Raw genomic sequence first — 22,255 nt, 5'->3', positions numbered from 1 at the left:
CTCTCACCTCTGCTCTTCAATATAGTACTGGAAGTTGTAGCTCAAGCAATAAGACAGGAGAAGGAAATAAAAGGGATACAATTTGGAAAGAAAGAAGTTAAGGTAGCTCTATTTGCTGATGACATGTTTGTATATGTAAGAGACCCAAGAAACTCCATCCCAAAACTCCTGAATGTGATTAACTCCTATAGCAATGTAGGAGGATACAAAATCAATGCATAAAAATTGGTAGCATTTTTATATGCAAATGACAAAGATACAGAGAAAGAAATAAGAGACATTGTCCCATTTTCAAGAGCAACAATAAAAATAAAATACCTTGGAATAATGTTAACCAAGGAAGTGAAAGATCTATACAACAAAAATATCAAAAAAGGAATTGAGGAGGACTTGAGAAAATGGAAAGAACTCCCATGCTCCTGGATAGGCAGAATTAACATTATGAAGATGACAATCCTACCAAAGGCAATATATAGATTTAACACAATTTCAATTAAAAAAACCTACAGTGTTCTTCACAGAGATAGAAAAAATGATCTCAAATTTCATATGGAAAGGCAGAAGGCCTTGCATATCCAAACATATCCTCAGCAAGAGACACACCTGTGGTGGCATCACCATACCTGATCTAAAGCTATATTACAAATCCATAGTAATAAAAACAGCACAGTACTGGCATAAAAACAGGAGTATAGACCAGTGGAATAGATTTGAGTGCCTGGACATTGGGTCAAGCAACTATAGCTACTTGATATTGAACAAAGGCCTGAAAAATCTAGGCTGGAATAAAGACAGCATGTTCAACAAATGGTGTTGGACAAACTGGATAACCACATGCAGGAAACTAAAACTTGATCCACACATTTCCCCATACACTACACACAAATCCAAATGGATCAGAGACCTCAATATAAGACCAGAAACTCAAATACTACTGGAAGAATATTTAGGAAGTACTCTCCATGATATAGGAATGGAAAATGTCTTCCTGAACAAAACCCAGTAGCTCATGATCTTAACCAGTCACCCAACCAATGGGATCACATGAAGCTGAAGAGTTTCTTTACAGACAAGCATATAATTAGCAAAGCCAATAGATTGCCCACACAATGGGACAAAATAGTTGCAGGTTATCCAACTGATAGAGGCCTAATCTCTAGAAGCTACAATGAACCCAAAAATCTAAACAGTAAGAAGTCAAACACCCCACTCACCAAATGGCGCAAAGAGCTGAACATGCAGTTCACAGAGGAAGAAACACAAATGGCAAACACACACTTAAGTAAATGTTCATCATTCCTACTCATCAGAGAAATGCAAATTAAAAGAACTATGACATTCCACCTTACACGAATAAGGACAGCAAACATCAAAAAATCAAATGAAAATAAATGCTGTTGAGGATGTGGAGAAGTAAGAACACTCATCCACTGTTGGTGGGAATGTAGATTGGTAAAACCACTTTGGAAAGCAATATGAAGACTCCTGAAAAAGCTGACTATAGAGATACCAACACAGAGAGTTATTCCCTTACTGGGAATCTACCCTAAAACCTTCTCACCAGAGGCCAGAGAGATTTGCTCAACCATGTTTGTAGTGGCTCAATTCGTAATAGCTATGAGCTGGAATGAATCCAGATGTCCATACCTAGAAGAATAGATAACTAATATGTGGTATATCTACACATTGGAATTCTATACAGCAGTAAGAAAAAGTGACACAAAGAAATTTGAAGAAAAATGATTGAGCTAGAACAGATCATTCTCAGTGAACTTACCCAATCACAGAAAAAAAAAAAAAAAATCGCCACATAGTCTCACTCATCTACAGCACCTAATCTTAATCAACCCAAGATACCTTACATACCCAGCAAGCATCTCATGGACTAGACACTAGGACAGAGGAGGAGAGAGGACAGGCATCGAAGGGTGGGAAACACTAATCTAGACCTAAATTGCCATGGTACCATAAAATTCTACTTCCTAAAAGTCAGACCACATGGCTGAACCTTCACCAGGCCCTAACAGGAAACACCTAAACCACAAGACACTGGAGAGGGTAGTATCAAGTCTAACCTAAATCCTCTACATCTTCCCTCTCTCCCTCTCCCCCATCCATCTCTCTCCTCCCTAACTCTTGTATATTAGTTATCTTTTTCCTCATTTTCTTAGTGTGCACTGACCTGTAACTCCCAGTACCAGCATTGGGCTATCATCCACAATGAACTTTTGATCAGAGAAACCTACAATATTTCCTAAAAGAATGACAGACCTGTCAGAGTACTTGATGACCCATCAAAGATTAGTGGTAAGTCCCTATTGCTGAAGACTCCTTATGCAGCTGACACATAAAATCGAATGGCATGGCTGGAGGCCAGGAGAGAGTCAGTCCCCAGACAGTCAGCTCACCTAGTGCCAGAAGGTGCTACATGAGCGACTGGGGGAAATGACAAATATCTGTCCAAGCAAGTCATGGTCTAACCTACTTAGCAACAAATAACCTGTTGTGATACCCACACAAGTGCAATAGTGGCACACAGCCATGGTTGGTAACCAACTGCTCTTTATTTGGCTAACTGATCCCCTCAGTGGTGTGGGACCCATAACTGGAGCCGGAAAACAAGTCAGAACCATATCCAAACATAAGCCCACTCTCCACTATCAAGCTACCATCAGTCATGGGGTACAAGAGGACCTAAACCTATTAAACTCTGTACTAAAAAAGTAAGGGTTATCTTATTTGTCCTGTTGCTAACTTACTTTCCATTGGAGATTCTGCTTCTCTTTTTCAGATAGATGCAGATCCTAAGTAGAGAGCCACCCCATCATACCTCAAAAAGTCCCTGACTGAAACTAAGGAAAATTGGCAAAAACAAGCAAAGGTACTGTTTTCCTGATGAACCAGATACCAGCACAAGGGGGAAGGAGACCAACAAAGAGAAAAATCAACTCCTACCTAATCAGAGAGCCAGAGCCTCAGAGGCCCTCAACACCTCATCACTGAAACAGACCAAAAATGAACCCAACATAGCTCAGGGAAATTTTGCGGAAGAGGGGGCAGAAATAACGTCAGAGCCACATGTTGGGTCTGGATATGCAGAGACATTTATCATATCAATAACTGTGGGCTAACACCACAATGCACAACCCATATACATCAACAAGGAGGGACTATTGGGGAGGGGGTAGGTCACGGATGAGCCTAATAATGGTACCAAACTGCCTGTATTTGCTGAATAGAAAACTAATTAAAAAAATTTAAAAATAAATAAATAATGTACTGCAGTTACTGGGCTGGTAAGAAAGCTCATATAGTGACGTGCTCAGCACACAAGCATGAGGACATGAGGTTGAGTTCCCATCATCCATGTCATAGCCAGGCAGAAATGGTGGCATGCCCTTGTAAGCCCATGCTTGGACAGTAGAGAGAAGAAGATTCCCAGAACTTGTGGGTATCTTGTCTAGACAAATTGGTGATATTAGGTTCAATGACACAGTGTCTTAAAACATAAGCTGGAGAGTGGTTAAGTAAGACACCTCATGTCTGTGCCTGATATCCACAGGCGTGCTCATACAAATACATTTGTGCCTGTGCTCATATATTTGCCCACACACATATGAATACAAACACATAAACACACACCCACACACCCACACACGTACACACCAGGAACATTCACATATAACAAGTGCACGTATATCCATGTTATCATAGTGTGTGGTGATGGACTATAACAGGAAAGATGAAGGGTAATGTCTGGCTGGAAGAGCTTAGTGGCAGGGAACCGGGATCCTCTCTGCTTATTTGTATTATTTTATAAACATTTGGTTAATACCTTTTCATCCAATGGATTTGAATCATTATCCCTAACATAACAATGTGATGTATTTGTGTATGTTACAGTTTCCTTCTTCTCATGTCATACTGGATCAGTCTGGTTAGTTCATATCCTTTGTTCACATAGCTTTTCCAAAGACATAAATATGCTTTGAGATTGTGTTGTCAGGACAGTGAACAGTCACAACAGGCAGACTCATGCCTAGGCTTAATTTTGCTATAGAGTATGATTAAAATGCATGTTTCCTCAGAGCAGCACCAACATAGACACACATTGCACGAAAATTACCAATGTGTAATGCCAGTTATGGAACAAACCATCTTTTACCTTGTTAAAACCTTTAGAATAATTGAATTTAATGAACTTTTCTCCAGTTGTCCCCAAGGAATTTAATCTTAATCAAGTCTAATGGGTGTTTTCCCATGAGGTAAAAATTTTGCACACACAGTAATGAAAGCAGAGAGACTTTAAAGGAAAAGAGAAGGTTCTTTTTTAGACAAATAGGTAAAAAAATGAATGAATTTTCATTAAATTCTTATATAATTTATTTAAAATTGTATTTTATAATATCTTTAAAGAGTTATTTAAAATGCTAATAAAGGGCTGGAGAGATGGCTTAGCGGTTAAGCGCTTGCCTGTGAAGCTTAAGGACCCTGGTTCGAGGCTTGGTTCCCCAGGGTCCCACGTTAGCCAGATGCACAAGGGGGCGCAGACGTCTGGAGTTCGTTTGCAGAGGCTGGAAGCCCTGGCGCCCATTCCCTCTCTCTCCCTCTATCTGTCTTTCTGTGTCTGTCGCTCTCAAATAAATAAATAAATAAATTAAAAAAAAATGCTAATAAAGTACCAGTTGTAATGTTACATTCCATAAATTGAAAATTGCCTAAACCTCATTCTATTGCATCAAAACCAAAAAATTAAGCTAGTTTTTTAAACTAGTATAACTAAGCTAATGAATTTTACTATTTTAAAACTTGAGTAACTATTTTAATGAATATTCGTTTTACTAGAAAATTTCTCTTAAGACACTATGCTATATGAATAATTTAATTTTCATTTAAAAATAAAAAGACAAAAGATGTAACAATGAATTTGAACATATCTGCTAGCTGATTTAATATGTGATGTCTATAATTTTTCATATTTTTATAAAAATTAACACATAGCTATGCCATATTTCTTTCATTTTATCAAGTTTAACTTCATTTCTTCATAAAGGGCAACCATTATGAGAACTATGTCATGAATTTTAGAAAATTGTGGTCCCATTTTCATATATAAACTATTAATTCTTATCTCCAAAACTAACATTCTTCATACTTTTACTTTAGCTTACATGTATAAAAATGTGTGTGTGTGTGTGTGTGTGTGTGTGTGTGTGTATTTTGTGGATTGAAAATTGAAAAAAAGACCTAACTGAAAAAACAGTAAAAAATGTAGGGCTAGAGAGATTGATTAGTAGTTAATACACCTGCCTGTGAAGCCTAAGACCCCAAGTTCAATTCCCCAGTATCCATATAAGCTAGATGCACAAGGTGGTGTATGTGTCATATGTTTATTTACAATGGCTAGAGGACCATTAATACCAATTCTCTCTCTTTTCTTTCTCTCTATCTGCCTCTCTATCTCTTTCTCTCCCTTTCTCTTGAATAAGTAAATAAAATTTAAAAAGAATTATATATCAATAATCATTTAATATAAAGGTAATGATGTGAGACACATTATTCAAGGGTTTGTAAAAAAGCTTATGATATCTAGTTTTCCAAATATTAAACAATGGTTTCTTATAGTTTGCATGTTTAGATTATACTTTAAATAATATTGTGACTGGAATTTTTTTCTTTAAAACAGAGGTTTTTTTTGTAAATATGAAGTATTTTACTGTATTCAGCCACCTGAATCCAGGTACAGTCAGCATGAGAAGGGAACAGTATTTTGAATCTCCATTGTGAAAAAAATAAATGTTTGATTTTCTCAAGAGTATGGAACAGCTAAAATGTCAAAAATGCTTAAGAAATTGTTGCATGTGAAGAAAGTGAAAAAAATGGAGTAAAACAATAACTCTATACACAATCGACAGATGATGGTCCAGTCCATGGAGAGTTGGTGATACTCTGCAGGATCTACTAATGATGGGGCCAGTCCATGGAGGGTCCGTGTAAACCAGTGACTAGTCTGTCGCTTTGTAAACAGGTTTGTAAACATTTGTTCTTATTAGTAGATGTATCCAAGCTCTGGGAATTAAATTGGTTTAAATAAATGATACATGTAAAGAAAATTATCTCATTTTGAATTGTATTACTTGATATTTTTAAGGGATTTTTTTTTCTTTTCAGTAGTTAATGACCATTTTACTTTGTGAACAATGGTTAATCAACAATTATATCAGCACTCATAACTGTGTGCTACTTAGTGTCCTCAGAGTGAAGGGTAAAATAATGCTGATGATTATTTAGATTCTTAAATTAAAGATAAATTGTCACAATAATCTTTATGTTTTATATCCTAACATTAAATTAGTATGTAATTATTTTTTATTTATCTTGGAATTATAAAATAATAAAAGCCTGTTTAGTTCTTGTTCTAGAAATTTTCCTCATGATAAATACTTTATCAAAGTTACTTAGATATAAATTTAATTTAAAGCCAGAGACATAAGATAAAAATAGCTGAAGTCTGAGAGTTGAAGTGAGCACTCGATTTCAAAAGATGGAACTTAAGAAGCAAGCATAGAGATATAAGAGGAACCAAAAGATATGGAAGGTCAGTGAAATAAATCTACCATTTATCTAACATAAAATCAGGAAAGAGACCAAGAAAAATTAAAAAAAAAAAACAATAAAGTCAAAACCCAAAATGATATTGAAAAAAAAATTGTTTGAAGCTAAAGGAAGTCAGTTGCTTTGATTTAGGAAGGGTGCTGGGCTCTGTGGCTGGCTAGTGACAAACAGCTCATGCCTAGATAGATAGTGGGATTAATGTTTCAGAGAGGAAAACAAGAGTCATGTCCACAATTACAATAGTAGCAATATCCTGTTATCAAGTGAATGAGAACCTGAGTAGTCTTTGATGTTTCATTAGTGACCATGAAGAAACAAAGAGCATCTTCATCACTTTGTATGGAATAAGTGTGAGCTCAGGACCCCACGGGACATGAATAGAAATCAAGTGTGAGGCAAGATGAAACACTGTCAAATATTCAGCAACCTAGAGATTTAATAATCACATATGTTCTCTCAAATTCTTTTATTTTTTTGAAGTAGAGAATTTTTTAATAGTTCATTTATGATAATACATGTTTGGAATCACAGCTATCAAACATGAGTTTTCTGAGGTTAGAGACTTGCTTTGTTAACTTTCCTAATTGTCTTCTTGCTATCTCTTTTGCTTTATGCTTTCCTCTTATTACTGATATAGAATTTATGCTAATTTTATTGTTTCATATTATTTAAATATTCGTTATAAGAAAAATTGAAACTTTTTTTGTAATTGACAAACGTGAAGTAGGACATCTTTATTTTACAAATTCTTACTTATTTAAAATATTACAATATTCAAGAACTTATTAGATGGTACTTACAAGACACAACTTGGTCTAAAATTGAATTCTGAGTATAAAAACCCTTACTCTTTATTATTAGCTTCCAAGTCTGAAAGACTCTAGAATTGAACCAGTTCCCTATCTAAGTAACCAATATTTTCTCATTTGCATTGTGTATGTTTGCATAATTTGATGTTTTATATGAAAGTTAGTACATTTTATATATAAAAATATTCTTGATTATTGCACCAATTTCACATATTGTTAATTAAAATACTAATTTATTTGTTAATACATTTAATAATAAAATGATAGAAGAAAATATTACCATGCTATATTTTCTTTCCAACTTATAAAACTGATACACATTATATTTTATTGACTTAATTAAATTTCACAGGGATATGATCATTACCCAGGGAATGATAAGGTAGCAGGTTTAATTTAAAGAGGCATGTCACCTACAAAATTCAGGAGGGCACAACACCATCATGGTTCTTTCTGTTAATGGAATTCTATTGCTAGAAGCACCTTTGGTTTCTGTAGATCAGTTTTCTGGTAAGGGAAAACCATGTTTCTGAATATGAGGGCTTCTTTAGAAGACACTCTAGGATAGTGTTTCCTTTTTCCACTCACCCATCAGGTCATTCTAACTTGAAGGCAAGGAGCAATCACCTCTCCAAAACAGGAGTGTTTTCTGTCCTGTCTTCTGTTGCAAGTCTCTGTCCCATTTTCAAAATGTTAGCGGGAAGTGGTGGCACACGCCTTTAATCCCAGCACTGGGGAGGCAGAGATAGGAGGAACACAGTGAGTTCAAGGCCACCATGAGACTATTTAGTGAATTCCAGGTCAGCTTGGGTTAGAGCGAGACCGTCCTACCTCGAAAAACAAAGCAACAAAAACAATGCAAAAAGTTTCTCTTGCTCAGACTCTTATATACAACTCTTTGTGAGTGAAGCTGACATTTTCAGCCTTCCATGCTACCCTGTGGCAGGACAAGCTTGCTCTGCTTTGCTGGAGTCACAAATTCTTAAGCCCTTTGGCCAGAGAGATGGAAGATCGCACCATTTTGAGTACTCTTTTTACATCTGTGAGTCTGATGGATGTTCTGGTACTCCAATCTTTGCTTCCACACACAGTCCATCAGGAATAAGACCTCTGTGAACCCAACACTGAATGTACTAAAAGTTTTCCAGCAGCCTCTCTTCCTGTTGGGTAATAAAGTATCCGACTTCCGGTCTGGTGAAGAATTATAGGCAAATGTAAATGTGTGAAAATGGGAGAATGCACTCTATTTATGTTAGCATATCTACTGTGTGGTAATAAGTCTAGCACCAGCATTTTAAAATATGGGCCCCAACCCCATATGGAGTGGTGTTACTCTAAGTGGGAGTTGTGAATAATTTGGTAGCAGTTAATAGTGGATAAATTTACAATGACGAAACCAGATGTGGAGTGAGTCCTAGGTGTTTCCTGAAGTACTTGTCACAGCTACAGCAGTTCTGCAGGCATAACATATGTACTGTCAACCAGGCATGCCATAAAAGCACAAGATGTCACAAAATGCTGTCAGAAACACATCAGCCAGGAGTGGATACTACTTAGTCTTTGGATATCAGTTATTTTATTTCACATACACATTTTTCTCCTCTTTAATAAATGTGATGGTTTAATTATGGAATATAAAGTAGTTTAAAATTCCCCTACCATCATTCAATAACATGTGAATATAAAAATGGTATACTCCAGTTTGTCTTATATTAGAACATTTAGTTATATAATGTACCACTAGATTTTAGTCTTATAAATATCATTGAATGAATTTTAGTTTGAGATTAGGAAAGAATTTCCAATAACTCTCTCTGTGTAAAATAAATAACTAAATAAATAGGAAAATAATACTGACTATTGATGAAACTTAGGTACATTTTTAATTAATGATGACATATATCACTGCTCAGAAAACACAAGGGATAAATTGAGAAAAAATCAGTAATATCAATATGAAAATTTGTTAAAATGAATAAACCAAAATAAATACTACATTCATAATATTCATAGATGGTATAAATTAAGCATTGAAAAAGTGAGGTAGGTTAAAAAAGATTCACATATAAAGATTACCACAATCTAGTAAAAGCTGTGTACACATATATGAACACTTCCAAATATAACAAAAATTATTTGTTACATATTTAAAAAACTAAAATAAATAAAAATGTCTTATCATGTGTCAGACTATAAATGCAAAATTCAATACAAGGAAGGCATTGATTCCATAAAAATTAATCTGTGCTTTCTAGGAATCAACATTATATGCTGATCTTCAAATTAGATTCTACACAGAGACACACAGAAACTTATATATAATATATACATAAATATATATTCCAGAATTTATTGAAAAGGGATACTTTGCAGGAAAGTAGAGAGAGATCTCTGAAATGTCTTACCTCAAGCAAATTATAAAGGTTTTAAATGATTTCAATGTTTAATTAAATGTTTCAAAGTTTAATTCACAGAGTGCAAGGAAAATTATCAACCATTATCATATTCAACAGGGTGATAGTAAGTTAGTATGAAAGTAAATGAGACTAGGAAGCTAGCCACTCAACAGTGGGTATCTCAGTGTTGCAATCAGGTACACATTGCTGTCAGAAAACAGTTGATCAAGAGCAGCTAGTAGGAAAAAGTTTTATTTTGGCTTTCAGACTAAAGGGAGAGCTCAATAATGACGGGGGAAATGATGGCATGAGTAGAGGGTGGGCATGACCGCCTGGCCAACATCAGATGGAAAACAGCAATAGAAGAGTGTGCTAAATAATGACAATAGGAAGCATGTTAAACACCTATAAGCCTGCCCCCAAAACACTTGTCCTCCAGGAGGCTTTAGTTCCCAAATTGCCATCAGCTGGGGACATGGCATTCAGAACACCTAAGTTTATATGGAACACCTGAATCAAACCACTATATTCTTCCCCTGGCCCCCATAAACTGATAACTATACATGATATAAAATATAATGCAGTCAGTACAACTTTAAAAGTCTGTGGGGCTCCCATGGCAGGTAGTACTGAGGAATGACCAGGCCTGCTGGTTCCTCCCAAGGCGTTGAGTAGGAGGATAAGCGTGGACTGCTCAGACCCTCTCCTAGTCACTGGAGAGAAACCACACTGAGTCGGGAGTCTTGTTGAAGCAGGATCTCGCTTTATTGTTACAAGCAGTTACTTACATAATGTTGAAAAGGAGGGTGGAGATTTTAGGACTGGGATGGGGGGAAAGGTAAGGGCCAATAGTAAATCATAACTTTTGAAATGATTGGTCCCAAGCGAATGCGTGGGAATTCCAACTCCTATGCGGAAGTAGCAGGCCAGAAGCCATTAGGCCTCTTGCTGAGTCATAGCTGGCCAGAGGCAGATTGCCAAACATTAGCTAGGCTCAGGAAGTCCCACTAGGCCTCATGCCTGGGCCTTTCAAGGCCCAACAAATTCCACACAGTTTTTAATCAATCCCAATGATGTTCAAACATCATCAAAGCCTAAGGATTTTTAACTGAGCCATAATACCAAAAAATAAAAGAGAAAATAAAAAATATATAATGGCACAAAATAAACGTTTATACTGCAAAAGATGGTATTGGGCATATCAATCAAATATTCAACTAATACAAAATTTAAAATGGCCACGGCAAACACCAAACTCTGTAGCTCCAAGTCCAACAACTTTAGCCAGTGACAAGTCTCTAAATCCAGTAATTCTAACCAGCAATGAGTCTCTGAAATTCCAATTCTTCCCCTCCAGGTAGGCTACTGTAGTCCTACAATACTTCATCTGGGGCTGGCAGCTCTCCTTAGCAGCTCTCTCATGGACCTGGAAACTCTACTGGATCTCCACTGTAACCTGTGGTCCATCCTCATTGTTCCATCAGGTCTCTACGTAGGCAATCCAGCAAACTTGCTTCACACTGCCCATGGCCATTTCCAAAACACAAGATGCTGTTGCAAATTCAATGAACTTCTCTTTCCTGCATTTCTTATTCTCCATAATACTAGTTAGGGTGCCAATTTGTTAATCTGGGTGGAGGGAATAAATCAGACTTTGAAGAATAGGACGCTCCTTCAGCATTCAAGCCCCTTCAAAAGACTCTGCATTCTTTTTGTTTTCCCAATGCAGGAAGGCTGAACCAAACTCAATGGTTGTAATCTCTCATAAAATTGCAGCTGGGCAGGCAGCAGTTTCACCACAACGATTTCATGTTTTCTGAAGCATATCCATCTGATGAAACCAGTCAATGCTTGTGCAATGCAACCCTGCACAAGTTCTCAGGACACAGGCATAATAGCAAGCTTCTCACGTAAACTATTTCTAGCCCAGTCTAGGCAAAGCCCTTTCTCACCCTCAGAAGCCAAATCTCACAATCCATAGTTCTTATTGCATTCAGGTCTTTCAACTATGACCAGAATAGTCCATCAAGTTGTAGTACTAGCATTACAAGTAATCTCTTAGACCAACATTTCAAATTAATCCATATTGCTCATGCAAATCAGTTTTAAAAGGCCAAAACCCACACACTCAGGTGTCTAGCAGCAATAAAACCACTTCTTGGTATCAACTTGATTGTTGCAGTCAGGTTTTTGTTGCTAACAGAAAACACCTTACCAAGAGCAGCTTGTGGGGTGGGGGGAGAAGGTTTATGTTGGCTTACAGACTTAAGGGGAAGCTCCATGATGGCAGGAGAAAATGATGGCATAAACAGGGGTTGGATGTCACTTCCTTGGCAACATCAGATGGACTATAGCAACAGGAGAGTGTGCCAAGAACTGGCAAGAGAAAGCTGGTTATAATACACATAAGCCCTCCCCAAATAATAGCCTCTGCAAGGCTTTAATTCCCAAATTTCTATCAGCTGGGGATATGGCATTCAGAACACCTAAATTTGAAATTTGTTTGGGACACTTGAATCATACCACCACGCTGCGTTTAGAGTCACAGAATCCATACAAAGCCTCACACAGGGGTACAAGCCACAAATGTCTTAAACCTATATATGCCCATGATAAAGTAGGAAGCAAAGGCATGAGAATTCCCCAGAAACTCATGAACAAACTTGACTGGTGAAAATACTAGTTGTGCAAAATATCATTTCATTATAAAATTTTCTTATATCTTGTATTTTGATTATATTTGCCCTCCCATGAACATGTTGTATGTCCTCTCCTTGCTCCCACTGGTCTTTTGTCTCTTCTGAAAAAATTCACACTTTTTCTTTCATATTATTAAAAAAAAAAACACTTCTTTCCAAATATAGTAATTCAGGGAATATGTCATAATATTATAAAGATACCTAATATGCATGTTTACTGAGTCACCATTCATAATATCAAAATTAGGAAATCTTACTTAGGTGTCCTTAAATAGATGAGTAGATAAAGAAAAATCATGTGTATGTTTGTGTGGTGTGTGATTAAACACACATACACACACACACACACACACACACATATATATATACATTATATATATATATAATTTATATATATTATATATGTATATAATTTAAATTAATATTTATAGATTTATTTCACCAAATATAACTTTTAGATGATATAAGCAGATGTGATACAATACTTTATTATTACTATATTAGTCATATTATGTTGCTGTGATGAAAGACCTATAAACAATTAAAGGGAAAAAATTAAATGAATCATAAAAGATAACTATGTTTATTTCAATAACATTTTTGTAAAATGCATGGATGGTTTTGTTCTTGTAGACTCTCTCAGGAGGATTATGACTTGAGTTCTGAATTAATCACAAAAGAGTCTTCAGAGTACTTCGAGGACCTTTTTTATTTTGACTTATGGTCTCAGCCATTTTTGTTGAGTTGGGCCATCCTGATTGCTGTGAGTATGTAGAGGGGTAAGCTGTTTGCCTCATAATGGCCAAGAAGCAGAGAGATGAAGGGGTAGGAGACAAGCCTTTCCCTATAAATGCTCATTTCTAGTAATACACTTCTTCCAAATAGGCCTTGCCTCCTAATAGCTCATTAATCAGTGGATTAGTCCATTTCTAAGGTTAGTGCCTTCATGATCCCATGATCCTTCAAAAGTACCAGGAGCAGGACTTAAAAAAAAAAAAAAAGGATTTATTTCTAAGGAGAGAGACGGATGAGAGAATGAGAGGGAGAGAGAGGCAAAAGAGAATGAATGAAAGAATGGGAAAGCCACAGCCACTTGCTACAGCAAATGAACTCCAGATATATATTCCACTTTATGCATCTATGTTTACATGGATACTAGGAATAGAAATTGTGCCAGTAGAATTATAAGCTAGTGCTTCTAACCACTGAGCAATTTCCCCAACTTCAGATATCTTGAAGATAATCGATATTTAGTGTTGCTTTTATGGAACTGTAAGACTAGAGGGTGTTCATTATAGATCTGATAGTTGGCAAAACACACATAATGATAATTTGGTTTAATACTGATTACAGTACATAGAAAATAAATTACCTGATGATACTATTAGCAGAGGCAGGCAATGATTGTTCTGAAGTCTGCCTCTCCATATTCTTAATGGAGGCTAAACTAATATAGTGTGGGGAAAACCTCACTTCTATATTTCTTTCAGTTTTATTTCAAGGAAGAGAGGAAAATGGTAGAAATGAAAAAAAAATAGTCATATGATGAGATGGAGATTGGAAGAATTATTGAAAAAGCACTAGTCAAGATCTCACAAGTCATGGCTGCAAATATTGAACCTCTGTTTATCTCAGGACACTCTGTTTTGTGACCTAGTTAAAGATGGATGGCTGCAAGGACATTCAGGACTTTCTGTCATTCTGTCAAGAGAATAGGAGAATAAGGTCATTTCCTGGTGAATATCTCAACTAGGATCAATGGAAATCAATAACGTCAGCACACATGCTATCAAAAGCAGGTATGATATTAGAATTTTCATGTTGGACTTCATCATCCCATCATAGAAATCCTATAATTTATGCAGAGAATGCCAAGAGACATTTCTAAAAAATGCCACAATGCCACCTCCTAGCTCAAATTAATCATTAGCATTCAAGTCTCATGAATCTGGAGTCAACATCATTTTTTTCCAGAGGTTATTACCCCCAAATTATACTATGAAATATTATAATATGTTCTTATATATTTGACATCTTATACTTTAAGTTCTATGATCTCATTTAAGCATAATTTATGTATTTTTCAAAAATTGTTTCAGAATCTGAAAGAACTCTCACGATCTTATTGATATACAATTTTTGTATTATTTCATTTCTCTTCTCTCAAGTTCAATCAATAAATTTTAATGTCAGTGCACACTGATATTTAAACTATGAGAAAATAAGATTTATGTATAAGTTTATATGTATGAAAACATGCATATGCATCAAATCTGTTTGCCAAGAACAGCACTTAAGATAATGATAGCAAACTGTACTTCCCAAAACATTAATTTTAGCAAAAATAGCTTATGTAATTCAACATAATCCATAATCAAAATATAAATATCATTAGTATGAAGAGATTCCTATAAAACTAAATTCATATAGAAATTAACAGAAAAAAAGAAGCCATTGAACTGCCAGAGACAATTGTGTTTTGCATGCCAGAAGAGACTGTTAAGTAGAGCCCATGGGAAAAACAAATGGGTGGCAAGCAGAACTCACAGAAAATCATACAAGAAGAAAATACACTTAGGTGAAGGAAATACAACAGTTCTGAATCTGGAGGTTAGAGTTACAGATATGACTATTGATAATTAAGATCCACAGAATTTCAGGTAAAGGAAAATGACAGAAGGAGGAATTCTAAGAGAGAAGGAGGAACTGAAGATAAGGTACCTCTTTTAAGGCTTATCAGTGCAGGAAAGGAAAAAAATAAAAAGAAATCTCCATTGACAGTAGAGAATTTCCATATGAGAAAATATGCAAACTCTTCCCATCCCCCTACATAAGAACATTGCTGATAAAAAAGCAGAAGTAAATCACATTTTCTTAAAAATAACAAGAAGAGAAACACAGAAATGCAACTAACCAACTCAATACTCACCCCTGCTTAGAATCTCCTGCCATTTTATTCTGTAAACCAAAAAAAAGGAATCACAAAGAATATAAAGGAGACTCTTACAAACTTAACTTTAAAGCAGAAACAGAGTATATCAGCTGCAGAATGCTAGGACAGAAAAAAAAAATGCTTACAGAATGATTTATACAAACAATTTCAAGTTACAGAAGATTTTATGGGGGATTCTATTAAACTGTCAAAAACCACAATCACAATACTATTTCCATTTTCCCAGAGATGCAGAAAAATCTTCCCAAGAATGGAAAAAAAAATATTGATGTATTACTTGATTTGGTTTATATTCCTGTCTAAATGCATATATTCACCTCTAGTATTTTCTCACATACAATTTAAGTTTCACATATATACTGAAACAAAATTCTTAAATAAAATTTATTTTAAAATTGAATATGCATCAAAATAATGTCTTGTCATCAAGTGGAATTTGTTCTAAACACATGAAAATGCTACAACATGATTTAATTCATATTCATAGACTTTTATAGCAAGATCATGATTATTTCTATAGATACTAGGAAGGTTTTTAGAAAATATTACACTTGTTCCTAACATAAAAATATTTGACAAGGGACTTCACGTTAAGAATAGGAGCCATTCCCAAGAAACCTAGGGAAAGGAGGCAAGATATCAGGGCATATGCATGAGTCAGGATCTGCCTGATCACCATGCTCATCATGTCTGAGGCAAATGTGCAAGCAAGGATCTGCCTGATCTGCACATTTGGAGTGTTTGGGGCTGGCATATAAGTGGGTATATGAGAGATCCACAATAGTCGGCATGGTTGGGGTGGGCCCACCAGGGGGGATCTGCCTTGCCATCATTGAAACCAGACCAAGCCATGGTCAAATCTACTGCAGGGAGTTATATCAATTTTCATGAATTTGTGAAAAAAAAATGTGTGTGTGTGTGTGTGTGTGTGTGTGTGTGTGTGTGTGTGTGTAGGTACGGACTCACTCTGGTCCAGACTGACCTGGAATTTACTATGTATGTAGTCTCAGAGTGGCCTCAAATTCACAGTAATCCTCCTACCTCTGCCTAACAAGTTGTAGTGATATACTTTATGCCCAAATCCAATATATGATCTATTTTAGAAAGGGTTCCATGAGTGGCTGAGAAGAATATGTTTTTGGTGGAATTAGTGTGGAATGTTCTGAGGATGTCTTTTAGGTCCAATTGATTTATGATAGAGCTTAATTCCCTTTTTTTTTTTGATTAAATAATCTGTCTATTGAAAAGTTTGATTTCAGTGGTGAAGCCCTGGTGCACTGATTCTCTCTCTCCCTCTTTCTTACTTCTTACTCTTACTCTTGCTTTCTCTAAGAAAAATGAATGGGTAATTGAAGAAATTAAAATGAAAATTAATAAATTTCTAGAGATGAATTATAATGAAAACACAGCATACCAAATTTATGGAACACAAAGAGGGCAGTCCTAAGAGGGAATTTTATAGTAACAAATACCTATGTTACAAAAATAGAGACATATAAAGTTAATAGATTAATGATTCATCTGAGGCATTGGGAAAACAACAATCCACACCTAATAGTTCCAGGTGTAAAGAAATAATCAAGGGCTGCAGAGATGGCTTTGCAATTAAGAAGTTTGCCTGCAAAGCCATAAGACTTCAGTTTGATTCCCCATAAATCATAAATCAAGAAAACAATGAAAAAATAATGAAATATAGAATAGGTTTGTTAATAAAATAAATGAGATTTATAAAGGCCTAGGCAATTTAGTCTAAAGGTAAAGAAAAGGAAGGCTCAAATCAACAAGATCAGAAATGAAATAGGACATATTATAATAGACACCAACAAAATTGGGAGAATCATCAGATCATATTTCAAACACCTATACTCCACAATATTGGAGATTCTCTAAGAAATGGATGGATTTCTTAACTCATACCACATATAAAAACTAAACCCAGATGAGATAAATTACTTGAATACAGCCATAATATCACAAGTGATTGAAAATGAATTTAAAAGCCTTTCCCCCCCACACACACACACAAGTCCAGGCCCAGATGGATTCATTGCCAAATTTTAACAAAGCTTCATTGAAGAACTAAAGTTATTTCATACAATTGAAACAAAATTGATGCTTAGTTACTCCTTCGACAAGGCCAGAATTACACAGATAGAGACACACAAAGAAAGCCAGGCATTCTTGCACATGCTTTTAATCCTAGCACTCAGGAGGCAGAGATAGGAGGATTGCCATGAGTTCTAGGACACCCTTACACTACACAGGGAATCCCAGGTGGGCCTGAGCTAGAGTCACACCCTACCTCAATAAACCAAAAATTTAAATAAATTAATTAATTAAAAGAGAGAGAGACAAAAATTATGACTGGTATCCCTGATGAGTTTAGATGCAAAAATTCTCAATAAAATCCCTTTAAGCCAAATACAAAAAAAATTCATCAAAAAATGTCATACACCTTAATCAAGTAGGCTTCATCTCAGATATACAGGCATATGTCAATATATGGAAAATGATAAATGTAATATGTCACATAAACAAACTCAAAGACAGGAAACACATGTTCATTTCAATAGATGCAGAAAAAGCATTGGACAAAACACAACATCCCTTCATGATTATAACACTGGAGAGACTAGGGGTAGAAGAATCAGATATCAGCATAATAAAGAAAATATACCACAGATCTAAAGTCCATGTCATACTAAATGAGTAAAAACTTAAAGAATTTCCACTAGGGTCTAGAACTTAGCAGGGGTTCCCATTCTCACGACAGCTTTTGAACAAAGTACTTAAAGCCTTAGTTCAAGTATTAAGAAAAGAGAAAGAACTAAAAGGAATATAAATTGGAAAGGAGGAAGTCAAAGTATCCTTATTCCCAGATGACAAAATTCTATATACAAGAGAATCAAACACCTTTACAAAAACACTCTTAGAAGTGATAAATGCTTTCATCAAAGTGGCAGGCTATAAACTCAACACATAAAATTCAGTAGCCTTCATCTATATCAATGACAAACATATGAAGAAAGAAATTGGGGAAGTTATGCCATTTACAATAGCCACAAAAATTTAAATATCTATAAAATCTCTAAACAAGGAAATAAATTGCCTATACAGTATACACATAGAACCACTGACTGGGCATAGTGGTGCATGGTCCAGGTAAGCCAGGACTAGAGTGAAATCCTACATCAATACCCTATTCCTCAAAAAGGAACAGAAAAGAACAAAACAAAGCTTAAAAACACCGAAGAAAGAACTAGAAGAAGGCATGAGAACATGGAGTGACGTTCCATGGACATGGATCAGAAGAATTATCATTAAAATGGTCATCCTACTGAAAGCACTATACAAATTCAATGCAATTTCAAACAATACCCATGCAACATTACTCACTGAAAAAAGTCTCAAAATTCATGTGGAAGCATAAAAGGCCTTGCATAGTGAGCAAATATACTCAGCAAAATGAATACTTCTGTTGGTTTCACAATACCTGATTTCAAGACATACTGTAAAGCAGTATTATTAAAAACATCATTGTACTAGCACAAAAACACGCACATGGACTAATGGAATGGAAGATACAGGTATAAATTCTAGCTACTGCGGCCAGCTGATCTTTGACAAAGGATGCAAAAACAAACAAAACACAAACAACCACAAAAACAACAACAACAACAAAAAAAAAAACCACTCACTGGAGACAAGAGATGGTGCTGGATAAACTGGATAGCCACATGAAAAAATGAATTTTAACTCTTTCTTTACCTTGCACGTAAATTGACAGTGAATTAATCAAGGACCTCAATATAAGATCTGAAACTCTAAAATGACTAGAAGAAAAAAATAGGGAGAACATTCCAAGGTATAGGAAACGAGAAAGACTTTCTGAAAAAGACACAGCCCCAGGAATTTGACAAACTCTCAACCAAAGCTATTGTACAGATAAACAAACCATTAACAGACTTAATAGACTATCTACTAAATGGGGAAAACCTTTGCTTACTACACAACCAACATTGGTTTAATGTCTATAATCTACAAGGAACTCAAAAAACTAAATAATAACAAATAAAGCACCCTACTCAAATATGGGGCAGGAAAATGAACTGAGACTTCTCAAAGTAAGAAGTACATTTGTCAATGAAAATATGACAATAAACTCCTAAAGAGATTTTCAACATCTTTATCCATCAGGGAAATTTAACCTAAAATGACTTTGAGATTTCATCTTACTCCAGTCAGTATAGCAGTCATTAAAAAAAAAAAAAAAAAAAAAAATCAAGTGACAGCAAATTCTGGTGGGGGTGTGAGGAAAGAGGAACTCTCATTTACTGCTGATTAGAGTAAAAATTGTATAGTCACTATGGAAATCCATACAGATTCCTTAGGAAACTGAAAACAGATACACCATTATATCCAGCTGAACCACTTTTGGGCATATACCCTGAAGACTCTACGATGTACTACAGAGACCCTTACTCAACCGTATTCATCACTGATCTATTGAAAATAGATAGGAATCAGTCCAGATGCCTGTCAATAGAAGAATGGTTAATGAAAATGTGGCACATATGCACAACAAGGTTCTGGAAAAACAAAATTTTGAAATTTGCAGAAAAAAAGTACGTGCTTTCTAAACAAATCATACTAAGTGAGGTCACATTGGCTCTGAAAGACAAATACCTCACATTCCCCATTCAAATGTGGTTCCTAACCTGGAACAGTTGAGTTGATTATAATTGGTTGCAAGCATCAGGAGTATTAATATGGAGGTAAAATGAAGCCAGGAAAGGAGGAAGAAATGGAGGGATTATTAGACAAGATAGTAAAGAGACAGAAAGAAAGAAGAAGGAAGCAAAAAAAGAAAGAAGGGAGGAAGGAAGGAAGGAAAGAGATTGGAAAGGTCTTCAAGGGGGAGTAGAGGGAAAAGAGGGTGGGAGAAAAATACACATACTTAATGACAACATGACTCAGTAAAATAGAAACCTTCCTGCTGCACAGTATTCTGCAAAATATTACCCTCAGTAAGGAGAGTGGAGGAGGACCTGAACAGAAATTTCTTGTAGAAGGTATAGAAATTTTAATCCTAAAACCATGAGCTTTGGCTAGTAAATCTCAGCACCAGAATTTGTTACCCTCAAAAGTGAACTGTTGGTCAGAGAGTCTCATATCGTCCTCAAAGTAATGCAAGGCATTGTCAAAGTACTGGGCTGCCTGCTAGAGCTTCAGAAATATCTATTTCTGAAGCCCTCACAGACTGCAATTACAGGACATCAAAAGACCACACTGAAATTGAGAGGGAAACTAATTCCTTCCTAAATAGCCCTCATAGCATTGGAAAATATTATTGTAGCTGCTGGAGGATAATAGCTACTAACTGTGGTGAACTTGCAAGTTATGAAATCAGCCAGCCAGAAAAGATATACACACCTGTGCAATAGTAGCCCACTACCTATATTTGTAACCAGTGAATTTGACATGAGATTCTCTCAGTGGGAGAGAACTCATACCTAGCACTGGGATGGTGATAGACTCCATGGTCATTCAAATCCCATCAAAACAGAAACCGATTTATAGCACCTTTCCTCCCCAAAGGCTCAGGGGACATTGCAGAAGATGTGGAAAGAGAGTAAGACCCATAGAGTGGGTAAAATTAGCTTGAAGCAAGCTCCTCCTGCCTGACTACACAGACTGACTGATCAAGACCTTCAAACCCCAACCATGAACACTAATGACTGCACTGAGGAGGGCCATCATGGAATGGGAGTAGAGGAGAGGTAATACAAAAGTATAAACTTAAAAAAAAACTAAAATTTACCCTAAAATTTAATAAAAATCAAAATGATGAATTAGTAAAATATTCATGTCTTAGTCTTTCAATCCAGAATTTTACCCAGTAGAAAAATTCTCACACATTTCTATTAAAGATATATAAAAAACAAGATCCCATTGTATCCACTAATATTTTACCTGACATTATGGATGATAATACATAACATATTCAGGTAGAAAAATTTAAAAAAAACATAAGAGAACATAAAAAAGACTATTAGGTTCCAAACCTAAATCCATAGTTTTCTAAATGGAATAATTACATTTACGAAGAACTGTAGAGCATAAATTGGATAACCATTTTTTTTTCTAGGTGAGTCATCTGTTTTGTAGATGCTGTTTGATAGGAATATGTTTATATTTGTTCAGTATATCTTCCATATTACCACCTTTGTATTCCAAAATAGGGATAACAGATGTGAGTGAGACTATATTGCTAATGACTAAATGTTTTAATCTCCAGCTCTCTAAGAAAGTGTGTGGATTGAAGAGGTTTCTCAGTGGTTAAAGGCACTTGCTTTTAAAGCCTGATGACCTGCATTTGATGACCCAGTACCAAGGTAAAGCCAGATGTACAAAATGGTATACATATATCTGGAATTTGCTTGCTATGGCAAGAGGGCTTGGTACACCCATTTTCTCTCTCTCTCTCTCTCTCTCTCTCTCTCTCTCACTTTCTCCCTCCACTCTCGTCTGCTTGCAAACACATAAAATAGTAAAAAAATAAAAATAAAAATAAAAAAAAAGAATTGAAGGCTGGAGGGATGGCTCATCCATTAAGGTTCTTGCCTGAAAAGACTAAGTAACCCGGTTCAATTCCCCAGTACCCATTTAAAGCCAGATGAACAAGGAAGTGCATGAATCTGGAGTTCATTTGCAGTGGCTAGAAGTCCTGACATTCACATTTTTTTTTCTCCACCACCTTTCTCCCTCTCACACACACATACA

The 22,255-nt window shown here is 35.7% G+C and overlaps 1 protein-coding gene across 2 annotated transcripts in view; it reads right to left on the bottom strand.

Moving 5' to 3' along the window:
• Positions 1–22,255, bottom strand: part of Lrrtm4 (leucine rich repeat transmembrane neuronal 4) — a 903,813-nt gene that overhangs the window by 162,811 nt on the left and 718,747 nt on the right. The gene's annotated exons all lie outside the window — the stretch shown is intronic.

Source organism: Jaculus jaculus, chromosome 6, assembly GCF_020740685.1.
Source record: "Jaculus jaculus isolate mJacJac1 chromosome 6, mJacJac1.mat.Y.cur, whole genome shotgun sequence".
NCBI lineage: Eukaryota > Metazoa > Chordata > Mammalia > Rodentia > Dipodidae > Jaculus > Jaculus jaculus.
Note: the sequence above shows the minus strand (reverse complement) of the source record. Positions and strands in the feature narration are given on the sequence as shown.